Raw genomic sequence first — 10437 nt, 5'->3', positions numbered from 1 at the left:
AGTGTTTCAACAGCTGGATGCCCTTCCTAACGCCAACCACTCTGAGAGTGTCGTGGGTACTTTTTATGTGCCACTGGCACAGGGGCCAGAGGAGCTGGCATTGACCACGATTGGATGGTGCTTTTTATGTGCCACCAGCACAGAAGCCAGTCAAAGTTTTCACTGTTTAATTTTTCCAGTCTTGGTCTTTGTTTGTTAATTTGGAATCCTCCACTTAGCAGGTTAATCCACTTCGCGGGAAGAGCTATTCTAAAAGCGTGTTCTGCCTCATCTTCGAAACACCTAGTTTAGAATAGAGGCAGCTGATGAAGGAAAAGTTCCATAAGTGGCTTGTCTGTTTTCCTATGTGTTAATTCTGTTGTCTGTAAAGAAAAGTCCGTTTTTTGTTCTTTGTTTATATTCTCATTCCTTTTTTGTCCACGTTTTTTGACGTCCTGTATCTGGATATGCATCTATATATACATGTAGATGTAGGTATGTACATATATGTATACATGCATATGCTCATATATCATTTGTATATATATATATATATATATATATATATATATATATATTGAGAGTGGGTGTGTCTTTGTGTTCATCCACAACCACATGATGTCAATTTCATTTGGGTGTTAATCATGAAGTTTACTCTGTTAAGCTCATCAATGGGTTCAGGCTATGATTTATGACTTCAAATCAGAGACTGATTGTTTTATGATATGAACATGCTTCTGAAAATCCATAAATATTTGTAGGGATAATTATTCACAAGGAGAGTGGAATGAGCAAGTAGTTTTATTGATATAAGTTGTTTATTGATAAAGGAGTGAGCAAGTCATTTTATTAATAATATGGTGATTGATGATGATGATGATGATGATGATGATGATGATGATGATGTTGAGAATGATGATGATGATGATGACAACAATGGCAATGATTATTATTATTATTTTTATTATTATTAAGGTGGTGAGCTGGCAGAATTTTTAGCAGACTGGGCAAAGTGCTTAGCGCCATTTTGTCTGTCTCTACATTCAGAGTTCAAATTCCACCAAGGTCTTCCTTGCCTTTCACATCCTTTCAGGGTAGATAAAATAAGTCCCAGTTGAACCAGGGTCAATGTAATTGACTTACCCAGTCCCCTAATATTGCTAGCCTTGTGCAAAAATTGGAAATCATTATCATCATCGTCATCATCATCATTATTCATATGCACAAAACAAATTAGACTGTTGGAAAAGAAAAATTCTTAACATCAGGCTACAACAAGTAACCTTAAATGCCAAGATCCCCTTAAGTATCCTAGCTGTCCCTAATAATACTGTTTTCTGGAGTTGTACTATTTCCTCTGTCCATCTGTTCAAATCTTTAGGGATAGTCCCTAATGCACCAATAACTACTGGGATACAGTTTACCCGCACTTTCCATAGTCCCTGTAATTCAATGGCTAGGCCCTGGTACTTTGCTCTTTTTTTCTATACCTCTCATATTGATTTTTTCATCATTTGGGACTGTAAAGTCAATTATCTAGCACCTTCTTCTTCTTCTTCTTCTTCTTCTTCTTCTTCTTCTTCCATTTCACTCAGCTGTTGTGATGTCACTGGTGCCAAGCTATATCAGTGTTTGCTTTTTCCTTGGATAACATCGGTGGCATGGAGAGAGGAGAGGCTAGTATGCATGGGTGACTACTGGTCTTCCATAAACAACCTTGCCTGGATTTATGTCTCAGAGAGAAACTTTCTACGTGCAATCCCATGGTCATTCAAGACCAGAGGGGGTCTTTATCTTTTACCCTGTATACTTGGTATATAACATAATATATCTAATTTTGTTGCTTAACCCCAGCTTAACCTTCATCAAATATATTTCAGCTGTGACCATTCATATTTTTATCGTTTACATAATATATCTTGTCAGTACCACCTGGCTGGCCCTCGTGCTGGTGGCACGTAAAAGCACCCACTACAGTCTCAGAGTGGTTGGCATTAGGAAGGGCATCCAGCTGTAGAAACTCAGCCAGATCAGATTGGAGCCTGGTGCAGCCATATGGTTTGCTAGTCCTCAGTCAAATCGTCCAACCCATACTAGCATGGAAGGTGGACGTTAAACGATGATGACGATGATGATGATGATCTCAGACTATCATCTTTCCTGTAACATTTTCAAAATACTTAATCTAATTGCATTTTCTCAATAACTTATATTCATCTATCTTTACTGACCCATCTGATTCACCATTGTTAACTCAGGCTCCTTTCCTCTTCACACATTACTTTCCTGTTCAATTTCTATTCTCTCTCTCTCTCTCTCTCTCTCTCTGTATATAAAAATGTATCTTACCATTTTTTTTAAGACAGTAGAATGTGATTTGAAGGAGATTTGGCTGCTCTTATTAGCTGATTGAAAAAGAGCATGGCTAGGTTAGTTCACATTACTCTGTAAGAACATGGAGCTGACCAGTTTCCAAGTTTCTCTGGTGTATATATTCTGTCTAGGATGGGACACCAGTCTGTCGCAGGATTACTCATTTTTACCAGTTGAGCAGATTGAAGCAACATGAAATGAGGTGTTTTGCTCAAGATTGCAACATATTACCCAGTCCAGGAGTCAAAAGCACAATCTTACAATGATGAGTCCAATACCTCAACCACTAAGCCATGCACCTCTACAACAGAGAAGTATATAATATCCTTTATTGCATTTATATGTCAATGAATCGAGGTGTGCTTTTAAGACAAAAAAAAAAAAACAAAGAAAAAATTCAAATGTAAATGAAAAAGATGCAATAAACCACCAGAAAACAATGAACATTGGTAAGCTACAGGATAAAGCATAATTCTTCCATAGAAAGAATCAGAAAACTGCCAGAAATCCTGGTTCCACTTATTCTTCATATAATAATTCCTATCACTTTATCTTTTTCTTAATCTCTGAAGAGAGAATTTTCGTTTTAATTTCATCTCAAACTTATCTTCTGCCCAGGAATTTCTGATTTATTGGAAGAAATTTCTCCAAGTAACTGAATGAAAGGGAGCTGCTTGGATATTTTGAAACAGAATCCAGTAACTATTTATTTCTCACCGTTTTTGTTTTTTATTTATTTATTATTTTCATATCATCAATTCTGCTTTACTTTCCAATTTTCTTTCTTTACTCCTTTAAGTAAGAATCACAATATTATCTTTCTTCACTTCCTTCCTTCCTTCTTTCCTTCTTTTTGTCTTTCTTCTTTTTCTTTCTCTTTCCCCTCCGCCTCTCCTCACCTCTCTCATATATGTCTACCTAATCTCCTCTGGAGGGGAGGGGTCCTCTGCCCTTCCAACCACCCTGTGCCTCTCCTTCTCTTCCTCCTCTTCCTCCCCCAACTCCTTATTTCCTCCCTCTCTCTCTCTCTCTCTCTCTCTCTCTCTCTCTTCTCCTCCACTTCTCCCTCTCACTTCATCCCCCTATCCATCCTCTATCCTTCTCTCCTCCTACTCTCCCTTCCCTCTTCCTTCACCATTCCCTCAACCCTTTGTTCTCTTCCTCTGTCTCCTCCCCTGCTCATCCACCTCGTCTCCTCCTCTGCTTACACTTCTTTCCTTTCTCTCCCTCCCTCTCCTTCCATATCGCATTTGACTCACTTTATCTCCTCTCCACCTTGCCTCCTCCCCATCTCACCTCTACCTCCTCTTCCTTCCTCACCCTCCATCCATAAGGGACAGTACATAACCATAAGAGATACTACTTAGTAACAAAACAGGCCAGTAAACAAAGCCACCATTAGTCCCCACTATCTGTGACAAGGTCAGCAGCTTCATTAAATCTTCCATTACCATTGCTAGATCATCGTTAACTAGTGAAATATTTCCCTTTCACAAAGCTCCTCCAACACAATAATAATAATAATAATAATAATAATAATAATAATAATAATAATAATAATAATAATAATAATAATAATAATAATAATAATAGTAATAATAATGATAATGCAATACAGCACAGCTGTTGTTAGGTAGACAAAGAACAAGCTTGAGGAAATGGACAGGAAAACTAGAAAAGTGATGACAATTAACAAGGAACTACATCTTAAAAAGCTATACTGACAGACGTATGTACCTAGAAACAGAGGTGGAAGAGGTCTCATTGGATGTAAGATCTGTGTTGTCAATGAGAAGAACAGTCTGGAATGGTACATCAAACAGCAAAGTGAATCCTTGCTTGCTGCTGTTAGAATTAACAATATAATACATACCGAACATGTGATGCACATATAAATATTTAAGAAACAAGATGAAGAAGAAAGAGTTAACAACTGGAAAATGAAATTATACTGCATGGGCAATTCCTCAGAGAAATCAAAGGAAAAGACAAGATTAACACTTGGGGGTGGCTAACAAAAGGTGATCTGAAAGGATGCACTGAGGCATTGATATGCAGCAGCCAGGAACAAGCTCTGAGAACTAATTACACCAAGTTCCAACTAGATAAGTGTAGTCAGTCGCCCCTTTGTAGGATGCATGGCAACAGAAAGGAAACAATTTCACAAGGCTTTGGTCAACTCAGGGCTGTAGTAGAAAACACTTGCCCAAGGTGCCACACAGTGGCAATGAACTCAAAGACACATGGTTGGGAAACAAGCTTCTTAACAACACGACTACGCTATATGAGTGTGTAGTGAGTTCATGCATGTATGGCAGTGTGTGTGTATATGTTTGTCGCACCATCACTTGACAACCAGTGTTGGTTTGTTTATGTTCACCCTAATTTAGTAATTTAGCAAAAGTGATCAAATGGAATAAATTTTTTTTTTTATGCGTCCTTCCAACTTGAAGGAGTTTAGTTGAACAAATCAACCCCACGACTTATGTTTTCTTTTTTTTTAAGCCTGGTACTTACTTATTCTATCGGTATCTTTTGCTGAACTGCTAAGTCATGGGATGTAAATACACCAACACACCAGTTATCAGGCAGTGGTGGATAGATAGACACAGACACAAAGACACACACATTGATACACATACATACATACATACATACATACATATATACATATATATATATATATATATAAAAGTTCTTGTGTGTGTGACAAGCTTCCTTCAGTTTCCGTTTACCAAATCCACTCACAAGGTTTTGGTCAACCTGAGGCTCTAGAAGAAGACACTTACTCAAAGTGCCATGCAGTAAGACTGAACCAGGAGCCATGTGGTTGGGAAGCAAACTTCTTACCACAGAGCCTCACCTGTGCCTTATAGTGCAACATTTTCTCAGAGATTCTAATCATGATGGATTAGTTGGGAAAATTTGCCTAGTACTTGAATAGTTTGTTGAATCTTTAAGTGAAATCAGAATATTTTTTTGATATGAAAAGCTTTGAGCATGATTTTCCTCAGCTAAATGTTTTAGCTGAGCTCAGTAAATCTATGCTTTTTTTTCTTCCATAGATTTTTCATTGCATCTAAAGGAACTTAATATTAAATTGCAAGGTTTCGGAGAAATCTATTCACATGATGTTTGGAGCTTGATCAACTGTTTTGAGACTTGGCATATTCCAGTGTGAATTAGAAAGTAAAAATTTCAAATGCTTCCCAAGAGTGAAGACATTTTTATTATTAATACATTTTTTCTTTTGCCTTTTTTTGTAAAGAACCCAGCTGTAAGAAACTTGAACAACATGCAAAATGGTTTAGCGAAGTTATAAATGCCATGACTGAGCAGTTTTCTTTTAGATTTGTGCAATTCAGAGAGCGAGGTGAAAAATCAATACAATTTATAAAATATCCTGTTGAAGCAGATTTCATGAATGTGTTTGAGTGGTTAAACTTAGGAGATATATAAATGCAGTTAGCCGACTTCTAATTCAATCCTACTTGGAAGCAAAAATCCATTACATTTGGAGCTGATTTAGAAGAAATTGAATGTGAACGTGTAACAATAATCATGAATAAATATCCAGTCTGAATTTCTCAGAATATGGAACTACATGACCAAAAATGTTAGTACTCTTAAAATTCTTGCAAAGCACTTGTAATTATTTTCTCATTTGAAACATTGTTCTCAGAACTAATGTAAAACTGACCAAAGGAAACAGAATGGTTTATGATCTGAATGCAGTTTTCCTTGCATTTAAGTCTACATGCTATATTCCATTTTATTATTCTAGTTTTATTACCTGGCAGAATTGTTCCCACACAGGACAAAATGCAGAATGGCATTTCTTCCAGTTTTATGTTCTGAGTTCAAATGTCACTAAGGTCGACTTTGCCTTTCATCTTTTCAGGGTTGATGAAAAAGTACCAGAGGTCAGCTCAGTCAGTCTGTCCTAGAGCTAAACAATAACAATGAATCTAACAATAGCAACTACAGCAAACGCCATAATAGAAGGCACCTCTATGTGGTCACTCAATATACAACAAATAACAAACAAATCTCTCTCATTGACTCTCTCACAAATCAAATTCTACTTAAAAAATAAAAAAGACACTGGATAATGTAGTTCTAGAATATGCGAAATGACAACATAGTCAAATGCCTCTGATCATAGATCTACTTAATCATGAGAGACCTGGTGTTAAACAAAAATTACACTACCAGAATAATGTATGATTCATGAATTTGCTGTGGGGAGAAAGAGGAGTCCTCCCTTTTGAGACTACTTGCTCTTCATCTGGGAGAGAAAACATTGCTTTTTCTTTTAGTATCTCTCAGATGAAGCAATCTGTTCTGAAATGGCAGATTCCTCAACTCACAATGGCATACAAATAGGCTCACAATATTTTTTTTTTTTTTTGCATCCTTTTAAAGCCTAGCCAGGCTCATGGGCCTGGTTTCCCGGTTTCTATGGCGTATGTGTTCCCCCTAGCTGGATGAGACGCCAGTCAATCGCAGCTTTACTCAAGAAACAGGAAGAATGAGTGAGAGAAATTTGGGGTGAAAGAGTACAACAGGGGTCGCCACCACCCTCTGCCAGAGCCTCGTGGAGCTTTAGGTGTTTTTGCTCAATAAACACACACAACGAATCGAAACCACGATCCTCCGACTGCAAGTTCGCTGCCCTAACCACTGGGCCATTGTGCCTCCACTTGCAATATTTACTGAATAATATTTGACATTGCCAGTATCTCACAATTCTCTGCAGACTTTGGTTTTGCTCTAAACATAATGTTGTATTGTAATTTAGAGAGAGGTGCAGGCATGGCTGTGTAGCTAAGAAGCTTGCTTCTCGACCACATGGTTCCATGTTCAGTCCCATTGTGTTGCACCTTGTGCCAGTATGTGTATGAGTTGACATTTCCCTGTCTTGGCATTGCCTGATTTTTGTAAATGCATTTTACTGTCTGTCATACGGCAATGTTCTTCATTTCCCGTCTTCTGTGAAAAACGTGTCTGACCACAAGGAAATATTGCCTTAGTTGGAAATGGGTGCAGGTTGGCAACAGGAAGGGCATCCAGTTGTAGAAAATCTGCCTCAACAAACTGTGTCTGACCCATGCAGGCATGGAAAAGTGGACGTTAAATGATGGTGATGATGGTGATGATGGTGATGATGGTTATGATGATGATGATGACGATGACAACAACGATGATGATGATGATGATGATAACACAATGGCAATGATGACAATGAAACAGCCTTTTCTCTGATGCTATATCATGAAACTGACTGACATTCAACTAGAAAAAATGCCAGAGACCAAATGGTAAATATTTAACAGTGTATATTTTACTACCTTTATTGATTTGATTTTTTTTTAATGCTCTTTCTTGCATATTATCTCAGAAATCTTTGGTGTCTTATCTTATTTATTTAACTTATGAATTGTCTGAAGCGAAATTTCAATGTACCACACTTTTGCATACAACATTAATGAAATTTTTATTCTATTCTCAATATGGAGTGTTTGCAAGATTTTGCAGTCTTTGAAGAATAAAAGTTAACATTTTAAAAAATGCCAAAGGAACATTAACCCCATCTCCAAACAACATCTGTACAAAACAACACATGAGAGACTGAAAACACAGAGAAGACATTCAGCATGAATAACGTACACAAAATACAATACACATATTGCTCACACATAACACATGATACACACACAATACAGCATAAACAACAACATACACAATACCCACACAAGATAACATACATAAAACACACAACACATCACGTATACAAAATACACACACTACAACATACATAATACCTGTACAATACAATATACATAAGACCCACACAACATATATAATGCACATAACACAACACAAACAGAACCCAGGGCTGTTTTCGTGGCATTCCAGGTTCCTGGACAAATTAGTGCACTTAGCCCTATAGTATTTATATACTGACAGCAAATCCAGAATACATAGATTGGAATTGGCCCACAGAAACGTTTCTGGTTACTTTTGGGTACCTCTTTGTATACAGCTGGGAAACTTAGCTGCAGCTTCTAAATTCCCTGACCTTCCACCTTCAGATTTCCACCTACTTTGGTCTCTTCAAAATTTATTATATAAGTATATATATATCATTCACTCATGGCAGTGTGTGAGTATGTTCTTGAGGTTAACTTTTAGTTACTCTTTTGGAGACCTCCTTCGGTCACAAATGACCATGGGATTGCACCTAGAAAGTTACCCTCCGAGGCACAAGTCCGGGCAAGGTTGTTTATGGAAGACCAGCAGTCGCCCATGCATACCAGCCTCCCCTCTCCACGCCACCGATGTCATCCAAGGGAAAGGCAAAGGCCGATACAGCTTGGCCCCAGTGACGTCGCAACTCATTTCTACAGCTGAGTGAACTGGAGCAACGTGAAATAAAGTGTCTTGCTCAAGAACACAACACACAGCCCGGTCCGGAATTCGAACTCACAACCTCACGGTCGTAAGTTCAACGCTCTAACCACTGAGCTATGCATCTTCACAAGTTACTCTTTAGTACTTCACTAATTCAGTTCTCAACTAAACTGAATGAAGTTTTTTTAGCAATGATACTCCAGTCTTTGGATGAATTTTGAGGTCAAATAATTGAAATTTAGTTCATTAAAAAAAAAGTTAGATTAAAATATGTGAGGTCAAAAATGGAAGAGTAAGGTGAAAAACTGATTTTCAACTGTAATATCTCAGTTATTCTAAGAAGGAAAGTATAGATTAATTGGGTTTTAAAAAATGTGTTCACCGAGAAGAATCTTTTGGTGAAAACCTCATTAAAAAGTATTAGCTATGAAGTAGCTACTAAGTAGTGTGGCTTTAAGTGATGAAAGAATGGTAAGTAACCCCCAAAATTGACTTTGAATCAAAATAGCTCAGCTACTGTAAAACAAAGCTATACAATAGTTTGTGTTTGAATGAGTCCTATGAAGTGAATCTTATGGTGAAAACCTTGTCAAAAAATATTAGCTATAAAGAAAGCTGTCTGGCTTTAAGTGACCAAAGAAATATGGTGATTATTTTGACAAACCAAAATATTTTTGTCATTTTAAGATATTTAGCATTATAAAAGATGGTATCTGATGTCATTGATCACTTAGCTTAACAATACAGAGCACTTAACCAGAATCTGAGAGGTATGAGGTTTGATATTTCATAGTGTCTTGCTGGCCATTTTTCCATTTTCTAAGGATATTTAGCCAATCTTCTAAGCTGTTTTCACAGCTATTCTGCGTTTGAGATTTACTTCAGATGAAAGAGCTCTATGAGAAGAATTGTATGGTGAAACCATGTCAAAAAATATAATCTCCAAAAGAAAGTTGTGTGGCTTTAAGTGAAGAAAAAAGGGTGATAAGTTTAAGAAATCAAAATATTTTTGTCTTTTTAAGAGAAAAATAATATTTTTTTGAACTTAAATGAAAGAGTTCATTGAGACAAATATTCTGTAAAAAGAAAAAAACCTGTCTAAAAATATAAAGCATAAAAACTTGTAACTTTTTGTGATTTCATATAAATTTTTATTATTCTGTTTATGTGTTAAGATATGCACATTTAAAAACATATTGAAATAAAAAATTCCACTCATTAAAACTACTAATTAGTAATTATTTAATTAGAATATAACATTATTTCACAATGAAAATTATTTAAAAATATATTTATTTGTAAAACAATTTGTTATTTTTAGATGCAAACAAAATTTCTAAGTTTGAACAAAATCTGTATTTGAAAAATACTTACAATAGTATCATTTTTTTTCAATTATAAAGGTAAATATAATTAATTATAATAATAGAAGTATTGCCTGGAACAAATATAGACTAGAATGAAAAATGCAGTCACAGAATCCTAGAATATTTGTAAGTATTGAACGTGGAAAAGTACAGAGCAAGCAGTAATTAAGCTTGGAAAACTACAGGACAAGAATTTAAAAAATGTTAATATTGCTGCTGAAGTTAGAATTTTCTAAATAAATTTCTGAAATTGTTCATCAAACTGTGTGAACACTGCTCTGATATATATATATATATATATATA

Source organism: Octopus bimaculoides, chromosome 4 (genome assembly GCF_001194135.2).
Source record: "Octopus bimaculoides isolate UCB-OBI-ISO-001 chromosome 4, ASM119413v2, whole genome shotgun sequence".
NCBI lineage: Eukaryota > Metazoa > Mollusca > Cephalopoda > Octopoda > Octopodidae > Octopus > Octopus bimaculoides.
The sequence above is the reverse complement of the archived record's forward strand: the minus strand, read 5'-3'. Positions refer to the sequence as shown.